Source organism: Puma concolor, chromosome E3 (assembly GCF_028749965.1).
Source record: "Puma concolor isolate L17-30 chromosome E3, mPumCon1.1.hap2, whole genome shotgun sequence".
NCBI lineage: Eukaryota > Metazoa > Chordata > Mammalia > Carnivora > Felidae > Puma > Puma concolor.
The window spans coordinates 10,280,036-10,289,641 of NC_141682.1; the positions used below are offsets into that span (position 1 = coordinate 10,280,036).

The window sequence follows — 9,606 nt, forward strand, 5'->3', positions numbered from 1 at the left end:
ACATTTTTTTTTTTTTTTAAGTTTGACAAAGTCTAATTTTCTATATTCTTACTCTGTTGCTCATGCTTTTGGTAACATATCCAAGAAACGTGCCTGGTCAAGGTCATGAAGATGCATCCCTATGTTTTCTTCTAAGAGGTTTATAGTTTTGGCTCTCATATCTTTGATCAATTTTGAGTTGATTTTTTTATATGGTGTGAGACCAGGAGCCAACTTCACTTTGCATGTGGCTCTCCAGTTGTCCCAGGAACCCTTTGTTGAAGAGACCATTCTTTCCCTATTGGATAGTCTTGGCACCTTTGTGAAAAAATCAGTGACCATGGACACATGGGTTTTTTCCTAGACTCTCAATTCTATTTTACTGATTTATATATCTATCCTTATGTTAGTACCACCCTGTCTTGACTACTTTGCTTTGTAGTAAATCTTGTAAATAGGAAGTATGAGTTCCCCAACCTTTTTTTTTTTTTTTTAATTTTTTTTTCAACGTTTATTTATTTTTTTGGGGACAGAGAGAGACAGAGCATGAACGGGGGAGGGGCAGAGAGAGAGGGAGACACAGAATCGGAAACAGGCTCCAGGCTCCGAGCCATCAGCCCAGAGCCTGACGCGGGGCTCGAACTCACGGACCGCAAGATCGTGACCTGGCTGAAGTCGGACGCTTAACCGACTGCGCCACCCAGGCGCCCCGCCCCAACCTTTTTAAAAAAATTTTTGAAGATTGTTTTGGCTATTCTGGGTGCCTTGTATTTCTACATAATTTTAGGATCAGCCTGCTCATTTCTGGTAGGGAAAAAAAGCAGTCATAATTTTTATGGGAGTTGCACTGAATCTTTAGGCTAATTTCATAATAAGCCTTCCAGTCTATGACTTAACAATGTTATTCTGGATCTCTTAACTTGTTCCTGTGGATTCACATTACTGTCTCATTTCCTTAGTTTGCTTCCACTCATCTCTTCTGTGCTGTTGTTAGCCAAAAAAACAAGTCAAAACAACAACAAAAACCCATTACATTTCTATATGTTATAGGCTCAACAATACATTATATGCATGTTGTTTTATGCTATTGCTTTTTAAATCAGTTTAGAGAAACAAGAAGCAATGTGCATTTATATTGCCTTTTAGAGTTACATAATTACCTGTGGCTATTTTTTTCCCCCTTCTGTGAATCCTGTCACTTGTTTTGGGATCACTTGATCTCAGCCTGAAGAACTTCTTTTAGTACTTCTTATAAGGCAGTCTGGTTGCAACAAATTACCTCAGTTTTTGTTTATTTGGGAATGTCTTCATTTTTTCTTGATTTTTGAAAGATAGCTTTGCTGAATATAAGCTTCTTGGTTGACAGGTTTTTTTTTTCTTTGAGAATTTTAAATATGTTACCCCAGCACCTTCTGGCCCCATCGTGTCTAATGAGAAATAATCTATCTTATTGATGTTCCCTTGTAAGTGACAAGCTGTTTTCCTCTTGCTGTTTTCAAGATTTTCTCTTGTCTTTGGCTTTCGGCATTTACACTATGATGTGTCAGTGTATGGGTCTGTTTGTGTTTATACTATTTGGAATTTGTTGAGGTCCCTGGATGTGTAGATTAATGTTTTTTCAATTAGTTTGGGAATTTCTCAGCCATTATTTCTTCAAATATTTGTTCTGCTCATTTCTTCTAGTGAATTTTTCACTTTAATGACTGTAATTTTTAACTCGAGAATATCCATTTGATTTCCTGTATAATTTCCATCTCTTTATTGATATTCTCAATTTGCTGCAACTTAATCATCACATCTCCTTTTACTTCTCTTGTCGTAGTTTCCCTTAGTTTTTTTGAATATGTTTATAATGGCTACTTTGGGGCGCCTGGGTGGCTCAGTCAGTTGAGCATCCGACTCGATTTCAGCTCAGGTCACGATCCCAGGATCATGGGATCAAGCCCCATGCCAGGCTCTGCACTGAGTGTGGAGCCTGCTTAAGATTCTGTCTCTCGGGGCGCCTGGGTGGCTCGTCCGTAAAGCGTCCGACTTCGGCTCAGGTCATGATCTCGCGGTCTGTGAGTTCGAGCCCCGCGTCGGGCTCTGTGTGGACAGCTCAGAGCTCAGAGCCTGGAGCCTGCTTCGGATTCTGTGTCTCCCCCTCTCTCTGCCCCTCCCCCACTTGCACTCTGTCTCTGTCTCTTGAAAATGAATAAACGTTAAAAATTAAAAAAAAAAAAAGATTCTCTCTCTCCCTTTGCTCCTCCCCTGCTTGTGCGCGCTCTCTCTCTCTCTCTCTCTCTCTCTCTCAAATAAAAAATAAATAAAAATCAAAAAGTAAGAATTTATAAAATGGCTACTTTGAGGGGTTTTAGATCCAATACCTGGTCACTCTCATAGGCTGTTTCTGTTACCTGATTTTTTTCCTGGTATGTGAGTCATACTTTTCTGTGTCTTTTTTTTTAAGTATGTATTTATTTTGAGAGAGAGAGGGAGAGGGGGAGAGAGAATCCCAAGCAGGCTCCATGCTGTCAGCACAGAGCTGACACGGGGTTCAGTCTCATGAACCGTGAGATCATGACCTGAGCCAATATCAAGGGTCGCACTGAACCACTCAGGTGCCCCAACTTTTCTGTTTCTTTGAATGTCTCATATTTTTTTTGTTGCAACCTGGATAATTGTAGGTTATAGACATTCAATTTCAGATAATATACTGTAGGGACTCAGTGTGGTCCCCCCTCCCCTGGGTCCCGTTATTGTTATTTGCTTGTTTATATATGTAGTGACTGAGGGGCGCCTGGGTGGCTCAGTCGGTTGAGTGACCGACTTCGGCTCAGGTCATGATCTTGCAGTTCGTGAGTCTGAGCCCCGCGTCGGGCTCTGTGCTGACAGCTCGGAGCCTGGAGCCCGCTTCGGATTCTGTGTCTTCCCCTCTCTCTACCCCTCCCCTGCTCACGCTCTGTGTCTCTCTGTCTCTCAATAATAAACGTTAAAAAAAAAATTATATATGTAGTGGCTGAAAGGATTATTTATTCCACCCTCTCTCCTTCTCCGTGTGTAGCCTCTGATGTTGCTTCCGAGGAGGCGTAACCATAGGCGTGCCCACAGTTAACACCAGAACGGCCGTGGTCTCAGCAGGCTTCTCCTTGACTGTCTCTTCCTCTGATTCCACCCGTACATTAAGCTCCACTAATCGCTGTAATTATACAATATTATTTTCAACGATGTGCTATGGCATAAATTGGTCTCACGCTGATCCAATCAAATTTGAGCTCATTGGATAGTTCCCGAGGTCAGTGTTTGAGATTTGTTCTGACCCCAGGAGAGCTCTTTCTGGTCGTCTCTCTCCCTGATCCTCTCTGCCTACAGTGTAGTCAGTATCTCTAATGAATTTGCTCACTTCCTTCCAACGGCGTTGTACCGCAGCCCCCACTGTTTTTGAGAGCACTGCTGGGCCCCAGCTTCTTCACGCTCTGTTGCAAATAAGTCCGTTCCTTTGGGAAGAGATCCGGAGCCGTCTGTCCTACAGTCTGCCTCTTCCTGTGGGTGCAGTCTCTGTGCGTGACTCTCGAGCTGGAGACAGGACAAGGGTACGCTTCCCTCTCTGAGAGACAAGTCTGCCTCAGGGGCCGAGGGCTCAGTAGAGGGGAAAGGCAGCAGCCTCGGGTCTTCCTGGTTGTCCTCCCCCCGCGATGGAACCTGTGCCTCACAAGCCGAGGCAAGGGGATAGGGGCCTAAGATTCTCCGCGGTCTCATGCTCGCGGCAGAGGGGGGTCTGGGCAGAAGGGATGCCAGAGCTGAAAAGTGCTGCTGTCCTGCCCCTTGGGGGAGAACAGCCCTCTTGACTGGGAGCTGGAGGGAAAAGGACTTCTCCGTTCTGGGCCGCCCCAGTCTGGAGTGCAATTATCATCTTGAGGAGCTAGAGGTGGGGCTGGGGGAGTCTCGGTTCAAATCCCACAGACCCTCACTGTTCCTACCAACCCTCGGTAGATTTGAATAAACATTTCTTCTTCGTTTGGTTTTGTTTTGTTTTGTTTTGTTTTGTTTTGTTTTGTTTTGTTTTGTTTTGTTTGAGAGAGGGGAGGTGCAAGTGAGTGAGGGGCAGAGACACAAAGAGAGAGGGAGAGAGTGAAGAGAGGCTTACCCAAAGCAGGGCTCAAGCTCACCTGATGAGGGACTCATGAACCGTGAGATCGTGACCTGAGTCGAAGTCAGATGCTTAACACCTGAGCCCCCCCCCCCCCCCGCCCCGGGCGCCCCATTTCTTCATTTGTTATATGCCTTTAAGACCATTTCCAAAGGGTGCCTGAGTGCTGTGATGAGCAAAGTCCCCCTCCCACCCCTGGCCGACAAGCAGCGTGAGGGAGAAATATTCCTTTGCTGTTTTAAGTCACTGCGAGTAGAGTTTTTGTTACCACAGCAAATCTAGCTTAGTGGTTCTCACGCTGGAGCGCACATTGGAATTACCCAGAAGGCTTATTAAAATACAGAGTCCCGGGGCGCCTGGGCGGCTCAGTCAGTTGAGCAGTCTGACTCTTGGTTTCGGCCCAGGTCATGATCTCCCAGGTTTCGTGAGACTGAGCCCTGCTTAGGGCTCCGCGCTGACTGTGCAGGGCCTGCTTGGGATTCTCTCCCTCTCCCTCACTCTCTGCCCCTCCCCGACTCGAGCTCTCTTTCTCTCAAAACAAAACAGAACTTTAACATACGGAGCAGCTCTCCTCCTGAGTTTCTGATTCAGCAGCTCTGGGGTGGCGACAGAGAATTCCCATTTCTAGTTCCCACGGAAAAGTGATCCGGCCATCCCACGTTGAGAGCCACTGCTGCACTGAAACGCAGGGGTAAATAACAGTCCGGTAGCCCTGACCTCACTCGAGAGTTGTAGGAATCATGGCGTTAACATCCGCAAGTCATGTAGACTGTGGCACACTGGTAACCTCAGTGCTACTTTTAATATGTCCCAAGGTTTTCTTAATATATTCTCAGGTGGTTCGATTTTAATACTATTTGGCCTTTTACTCCAATAACCCCGATGACTAGACTTCCCAGGATTTTCAGTTGTCTCTTTTTCTTCCTTCCTGATCCACATAGAGCTCCCGCCAATTTGCCAGGAAAGAGAGCCAGCCATCCAGGCAGGATTGTTAACTAGACCGCATCACCTTACCTGCTTTCCGCGGGGGGGGGGGGGGGGGGGGGGGGGAGCCGCTCCCCCCCCCCCCCCCCCCCCCGTGCGCGGGCGAGGGGGGAGAGGGGGTCAGCCCTTTCCTCCCCCTGCACAAAGGGGCATGGGCTGTGTGACTGCAGTTCCCCTCGGTTCCCCTCAGGACTGGGCTTTGGGGAGGGGGCGGGTCTCCTTTTTTGGCAAAGCCGGTGCAAGGCCCCAAAACGGTGTTATCGGAGTAGTGCTGAGATTTCTTCCTGGCGGACAGATTGTGTAGAAGGAAAGACAGGCACCAAGCCGAGTCGGGGAGAAGGGGGGGTACCTGGCTTCGGCCGCTGCCTCCGTGCCTGAGGAATCGAGGAACCGAGGTTTGCTGCCCTTCAGGAGGCTGTGGCCCGAGAGAAAAAGGCAAGAGCCGTTCCCTTTGAATTCCTCAGAGGGAAAGATTGGTGGGGCTGCCGTAGTCTAAATGATGGCACTCCGCGATTTGGTGCCCCAGTACCGTGTCATAACCCTCCCAAGACTCCCCGGGAGGGCCTCAGGTCAGGCACTGACAGTGAGGGTAGCCAACATTCTGTGTCCCGTGCCATTAACTCATTTAATCCCCCCCCCCCCCCCCCCGCAGCAGCAAAGCCCGTACCTCCATTTACCGTCAGTTCACAGCTGGAGAAACGGAAGCACCGAGAGGTTCGGCGTTTTGTCCAAGGTCACACAGCTAGTGAAGAGAGCCAGGCTTCGAACCCAGTTGGTTCTAGAGTCTCTGCTGTCAACCCTGCCAACTGTCACACTATAAGACTCCCCAGAGGGCAAGCCCTATGCAGACAGGGACCTGTCCTGTCTCGCCTACGCCGGAGCCCCAGCCCTGGAAGACTGCCTTCCCTATAGGAGGTACCCCGTAACCATCTGTAGAATGAACGAGCAAGTCCCCACTGTGATGCTGGTGGGCGGAGACTGCTGAATATGTGCTGGGTGTACAAAGGAGACTCAGAGAAGACTGACCCCTCCGAGATCTCCCAGGGCGTGGTGTGGCCAGAACCACTGCCCAAGGCTAATTAGATGAATGAAGTGCCTGCGAGTCTCTCCAAAGCAAGAACCTGGGGCAGGGTGAGGTTCTGCGGGCGGAGGCTGCCCCAGAGAGGCAGAGCCCAGTGAGTGGGCGGGGAGGGCACCATGCCCGACGCTCATGTCCTAGCCATCACGAGAGACAGACACCGAAGGCTGCTGTGCAATAACACTGAGCTTGGACACAAGGAAGAATCTGGGGTTTTCCACCATGACCTAGACTGTGGGTGGTGGCCAGAGACCCAGGTTCAAATCCCAGCTCCAGGGGTACTGCCGCCTGGGAAAGTCCACCCTGCAGGTGATTGTGAATAGCTCAAGCAGGCCCTTACCCACTTCGGCTCCTCCCAGACCTGGCCCGAGCGCTTTAGCCCCCAGGGAGCTGCCTCTCCCCAACCTCTCGCCAGGCGTGGATTTCCCAAAGAGAGGCCTGGACACTGGTGGGGTGTGATCTTGCCTCAAATAGGTCACTTTTCCAGCCAGTCACTTTTTCCCTGCTGCTGCTGACCCAGAGAGAGCTGGCACATTGGCCTGCCCGAAGGGAGGAGGTGGAAGGGAGGGGGGCGAGGAGAGAGCCTGGACCCTGCCCAGTCTAACACCTCCCAGAGCTCCAGCCCTGTGCAGGGGACGGTGGCGGGGGGGGGGGGGGGGGTCGTGCATCAGGGGAGGCCTGGGCCACCACAGAGACAGCAGGCCTAAGACCATGGGGGCCTTGCTTAAAATGCACTTCTGGCCCCACTCCTGGGAGTCCAGGGCCTGGAACCTCCATTGTGAGGAGCTCCCCAGATTCCTCCGACGCAGGCCTCAGACGCCCTTTGGGGCTCCCTGGCAGAGGATCCCCACCCCAGCCCCACCCCTGCTTCCAGGGCGCCTTAAGTTCCTCCTTTCCTCTCTCTGTTCCTGGTTGCCGGGGAGGCCCGGGTGGTGCAGCAGGCCCCTCACCGCACCCGACCCTCATTCCTCACCGACTACCCAGCTCTGACTCTTCCCCAACCTGACTCGGCCAAGGATGTGCACTGGCCCCTCTGCAGCCGACCCGAGCCAGCCCGAAAGTCAGTGGTCTCGGCCTGGGGGACAGAGCTGCGGCGGGGGACCCTCCCTGCACCCCCTCCTGTGGAGACCAGGGGCAGGCAGCAAGCCTGGTGCGTGGTGGGGAGGAGGAGGTGGAAACTCTGTCCGGATGGTCAAATGAGGCATGACCAGAGGGCGGGGCCTGGGGGAGCCTGGCCGGCCAGCTCTGTTCCATGCACAAGCATGTGCAGGATGCCATGGGGCTATTTTTACTCCTGCCAAGGAAATAGCATGATTTATGTGAGGCCTGGTCCCCTTCAGGGCTATGTTATAAATACACCTGGCCCCACACTCGTGTTTGCTTGGAGAGGAAGCTCGGGCCCTGTCCTGGGTGGCCTCCCTCCTGCCTCCCTCCCAGCCTCACTGGGTCGTGTCCACGTGTGGCCTCCTCAGAATGCCCTCCCTCCTCCTGTGGTGGCTCAGCTCTCCTCACTCATCAGGGCCTCACATGCTTTCAGGAGTGACAGCTGTCTGGGTGCTGGCTTTGATGAGGGAAAGAGGAGAGAGGCCTTGAATTTGGGGTTCACGCTGCCTCCAAGGGCCAGTCTGGGTAACAGGAAGGAGTGAGGGGTCCAGGCAAGAGGGAGGCAGGACTGAGAAACACACGGCCCCTCCTTGAAGATGTGCCCCCCTGACCAGAGTCCCTTCCCGGAAAGTAGGAGGCCAGACAGAGAAGGTGCCTGAGGGGCCTTTCTGGGCCCCGACTGGTCCCTGCCCTGCTCCCTGCCTTCAGCTCCCAGAAGGGCAGGTAGTGCTTCATCATGGAAAAATCTAGTCTCGGGAGCACCGGCTGAGCTATTCCGTGGTCTTAGGAAGTCCCTCAATTTCTTCTGAAATGGGCACATAGATGCATACCTTCTAGATTGATGTATGTGAGATTCAGCCCAGGCCAGAGGGACAGGGAGATATTCAGGGCAGGCAGCCTGCGTCTGACATCATTCTCATCCTCTGAGAAACCCTGGTCATGGGGCGGGGGGCACAGGGGCCGCACTGATCTGTGGACCCCACCTCTGCTCTGCCCGGGAAGAAGGCAGGGAGGGCTGCTTCTCAGTGAGCTCCTGGGTCACTCAGTTCCTTCGTGGTCATTCAGCGCAGCATCCAAACCTTTCACAGAAGGCCAGGATTAGATACTAAGAGCTACAAGGGGCCCCAGAGGTCACCTAAGAATGACAGTTGGCTATTGCCACAATAATGCTGTGTATCAAGCTGCTTGAAGACCCAGAAGCTTGAACCAACAAGCATTTATTTCTTGTTCATTCTGCCGGGCGGCTGGACTTGGCTCCAAGTCGGGTCCAGGACTGGCTCCACACGTCCCTCAACCTCTGTGGACAAGGAGGGGATGGCTGGGGCGTGTCACGGCCGAGCCCAACCTAACGCTCCTGCCATAGAGGGGGGCGGTGGGGAAGGGAGTGACCATCGCTAACTGATAATCTCATGAACTAGCTTCCCGATCTGCCCTGGACGATGAGACGGGATCATGGAGATGCTCTGGGGCAAGGGGCGGCATAAGGGACAGATGTCGCAGAATCCCCCCCCCTCCCACGACACCCCCCCCAACCTCAGCTCCATCCAGAGCCTTCCGGCTCCTGCTTCGATGGTGGGAGGTGGAGGGAACTGCTTCGTTATTCATATGCTCTGCTCTTCTGCAGTTCTGAGCTACGTCCTGGGAAAGGCCATGCAAAGAGGAAGAGGAGATGGGGAGGATGTCTAGCATCCAACCACACAACTGTGCCATCTTGAAAAGGAATGAACTTAACGCCAGCACCTTCTGCTGTAACTGACCAAGGTCCAGGCTTGGAGAACGACACTGGACCATAGTGTTTATGATGAGAAAAACAATCCAGACAAGAAGAAGGAGGGCGGGGCGGGGGCCCCCACTTCCTGCACCTGGGATTCGTGGGAAAGCAAGTGACGACATTGCATGTCCCCACCTGGGCTTCTGGATAAGCGGAGAGGGGAACCAGGGGTGGGGTTCTCTTGCCATTGGGACTGTGGAGGAAACCCCTTGGACTGAGCCACATCAAAGTGGACACGATGGCCAGCATGGTCAGGCAGGGGTAGCCTGGACACAGAGCTCTCCAAGGCCCCTCCGAGTGGGTCCTGCAGGACGAGTCCCAGGGTTAAAAGCCAGCCGTCAGCCACAGAGACATCTGTGGTGGCCACGGTGCCACCTCAGCTAAGGGTGGGAGGGGATGCAAGCCAGGCCCGGATCCTGGAGGCCGGCAGACCCCAGCAGGTGCCAGCACGGGCCCCAGGCCAGCAGAAGGCTGGCCCCTTCATCCCTCGCTCCCTCTGCATCCAGGCCACCCTCTCTGGGAGGGAAGAGGAGTGTGGAAGGGGTGGTTCTGAGAAAGATG

General features: G+C 52.4%; 1 protein-coding gene across 1 annotated transcript in view; it reads left to right on the forward strand.

The window, feature by feature from the left end:
- FKBP6 (FKBP prolyl isomerase family member 6 (inactive)) overlaps positions 1-9,606 on the forward strand; it is a 71,287-nt gene that overhangs the window by 52,542 nt on the left and 9,139 nt on the right. The window lies entirely within an intron of this gene.